Raw genomic sequence first — 3,899 nt, forward strand, 5'->3', positions numbered from 1 at the left:
GAAGGGAAAGGAGAAGAGGGAGACGGGGTTCAGTCCGCAGGAAGACCAGATCATCGTCACGGAGGTGATAGAACACTACCAACAACTGTTCGTCACCTCCACTGCGGCACTGGCAACACAAACGGAAATATGGCAGACCATCGTCACCAACGTCAATGCAGTCGGAGTGGTGAGGAGGTCCTTGGAGGAGGTCCAGAGGGGTTGGCATGATGTGCAAAGGCAGACCAAACAGAAACTCGAGGGCAACAGGAAGGCAGCAACGGCGACTGGAGGTGGGAGGCCTGCGCCACAGGACGAGCTGGATGAGCTGGAGGAAATGGTGGCCACAGATACCAGTGTAGAGATGGTGGCAGGAGTCAGGGGCCTGGACACAGCACAATACGACCTGACCCAACAGCAACAGGGTGAGTGACGTCCAGGGACTGGGGGGACAGGGGTAGATGGGCACAATGGCACACATGCACAATCATGTGAAGCACACCGCACACACACAATGATAGTGGAACATGTCCCTGATACCCTTGGCATACTGCAACACACATAAACACCAAGTAGGCCCCCGCCCACCATGTGCACATATGGCCCCTCCGAAAAACCAACGACACTACCAATCCATGCACATGTGATGAAACCAGAAAAGCAGCAGCTGTGTGAGCCACTCTGACGAAGCAAGTGACACTGCATGACCGATAGCATGGCAGCAGCCTAAAATAACAACATAGTGCACGAATTGACATGGAGGTGGCCCAGTGTAGATCACATCCGTAAAGGAAGGAGCATGTCACACTGACACATCCACGTGCACCTACAACCCATACCGTCCAATACACGCAGCAGACATACAATGGACAAGGCCACAAAATCTGTGCAAGAGCACAAATCACCCAAGTTGCAAACATCCCAGTCCCCGAAAAGCACACAATTCATAGGCACACCACCTCAAAGGGACAAGGGTCCACAAAATCAGAGCTGCAGGGCAGACTCCCCCACAATGCAGCACACACACATAGCAACCACAGAACATCACCAATGACGGCAATGTGGGACACAGTGCAACACCTACACCACAGGACAGAGGATTCAACAGGTTCCGCTTGTGCATAGTAACTGGCCACTCACATCTGGCATTGCCTGACACTGTGTGATGACAATGTACGGGTACTACCACACATCCGTCATGTACTCTGAAACCCACTGCCTGCAATAAAATAGCCAACTCCACCAAAACAGTCACAATGTGCATTGTCATGCAGTCTGCATGTAAACATCTGCAAAGCCGCAACATACATAGGAAACTCTGTTAAAATGCATCTCCCCTTAACATTGCAGCGGGATAAACAACAAATCCCAACAGCAGGAAACACACAACACCACAGCTGTCTCCCAGGACCCCCACGAACAACACATGGAATTCCAACGCCGTGTGTTGGGTTGCCAGGTGGAGTTGGCTGATCAGCTGCGGGTGGGTTTTGAGCTCGTGGCAGCCAAACTCGATGCCATATGTGGGTGTCTGAGTCCCATCAGGGACCACTTACAGTCCCTAACGGACACACACTGTCTGCACCATGATCCACAACAATCCTTGGATGACATCACTGGGGCCATCTCTCGGATACAAAAACTGTCTAGTCAGACAGGCACCAGCAATGACAGCACAGAGTTGGCACAGATGCGCAGTACAATTGAGACCATGTAGCAGATGCAGGCTAGATGTATGGCTGCCATGGCTGAACACCGGTGAGATGTAGCTGGGATCTTCCAGGCCTTGCAGTTCATCATCCTGCTATTGCTGCCACTGAGCCTGGCCCAGATGACTGCAGCGGGAACTGCGACACACCTCTCTCCCACCCCTGATCTGTCAGTGGCACACAGTGATGCAGGCCTATCACCACCGCACCCTGATGTGTCAGTGGCACCCAGTGATGAAGCCATTACCCCACCACACATACCGGACACTGAGAAAGTATCTGAGGACTAAGATGTGGATGGTAATTAGTATGTGAGGAAGGAGGTAGTAGCCTCCATCACCGCCATATGACCTGTCCCTACCTGGTTCTGCCCTATGCATCATGCCCTGGGACAACACCTTCCACTGACCCCCAGAACACTCTGTGACATACATGTGGACCCCGACATGGACTGGCATATCTTCACTGGTGGACAATAACACAGCATTCCTGCAACAGACTGCACTCTACCTCTCCCAAATCACTTACCAATCCCCAGCGGATGTAATGTGGGCTTTGCATGGCCATGTACAGCTCCAGTTTTGGAATGCACCAGAATGTGATTAAAACATTTGAAATCACACAGATGTGTCACGACTATGTTCACTCGTGTGAAAGTATGTATGTATGTATGGACAATGATTGCACAAGAAAGTACACCCTTGTAAATGACATCAATGCACATGTTGAATCCTGAGCCACATGGCCAGTTGGATGTCTGTGAAGGTGAGTACTAGCTGTTGCCTTATTGCACATTAACGAAAATCTCGCAACCCCCAACGTAGGCACACGTCCATGTATTGAATAGGGCTGTGTGTGGGAATGACCAAATCAGTAGCAGGACGGAAGTGGTGTCCTACATCACGTGTCACCAGAAATTCACGTTGCATACCTACTCACACCCATCTGTGTGGACACAATCTGTTTTGATTTATAGCATTGCTCCACATGGTTAGAGGTTGGACACCATACTCACATTGCTGGAGACACGTCAGTGCACAGGCCTGCCATCAACTATCCCAAACACAGTGTTTGGATCACGGAGTTGAAGCAGGCAAAAGGGACCCACCCCCATTGTACAGGCATCACTGAGTCCCTCCCTGTGTAGGGACGATGCTCATTGTGGCACACGATTCATACATCTAATCAACACTCATCACACTTGGACAGTAGTAAAGTTGCAGAGACTCTATTGGCATGTGCATGTCAGTACGGACAAGGCAAGGGCCACAACATGCAGGGACATGCTTGAGACACTTACACGAAGCATGGGAACATGTTGAGGTGCAAGACATGGCCGTGCAAAAATGTACGCAAATGGTTACGGATGGCAAGGGTCTCAGCCCACCTTGCCTTGCTGGAAGAGTCATGTGATGTTTGGTGTCTGTCAATTGTCCCGTGTGAGGGGACAAGACTCACAGCCCATGGTGTCTGCATAGTGCTGTGCCACTGGACTGCAAGGTTACATGCTGTGCTACATTGCCATGTGTGTACCCCCCCCCCAGGAGTATGTCAGATTTGTGAACGCTGTCAAACTACGCTGTGCAGCCCCGACCATGAAAGTGCCTCATCTTGCACAGGTGTGTGTACACACGTGTAGTTCCATGCACATGCATTCTGAGTCCAGACGAAGGCAGTCATGTCCACTGTTGTGGTGGGATATGTGAGCACTCCCCACGATGCAACAATGTGTTGGGACCTGTGCTGTGGTGACAATCCGCTGTGGCTGCAGGAACGTAGTTACTCATTCATGAATACCAGCGCAGCTTCATGGGCAATGTGTTCCAATAGTACGTCGTTGTCGGGTTCAAGGAACACCAGGGTGACCCAATCCATTAACTGGTCTGGGCAGATGTGCTCAGTCCATGCTGTTTCCCCAATAAGCAGCACAGCCCAATAGGGTAGCGCCTCGATGTGGTCACTGCACACGAGCAGTTGTGCAATCTCCCATGCAAAACTGGAGAAGAACTGGCTCCGCAAACGAACACCGGACAGCTACGCAGCCCACAAAAACGCCACCCGCAGACACCATCAACTAATCAAAGCCGCCAAGAGGGCCTCGTTCAAAGACTGTCTGGATAACAACGCACACAACAGCAAAGAGCTCTTCAACATCGTGAAGGAACTCTCCAACCCCAGCTCCAACACCAACGACATCCTGCCTTCGCAAGG

The sequence above is a fragment of the Lissotriton helveticus genome, chromosome 1_1 (assembly GCF_964261635.1).
Source record: "Lissotriton helveticus chromosome 1_1, aLisHel1.1, whole genome shotgun sequence".
NCBI classification, from domain to species: domain Eukaryota; kingdom Metazoa; phylum Chordata; class Amphibia; order Caudata; family Salamandridae; genus Lissotriton; species Lissotriton helveticus.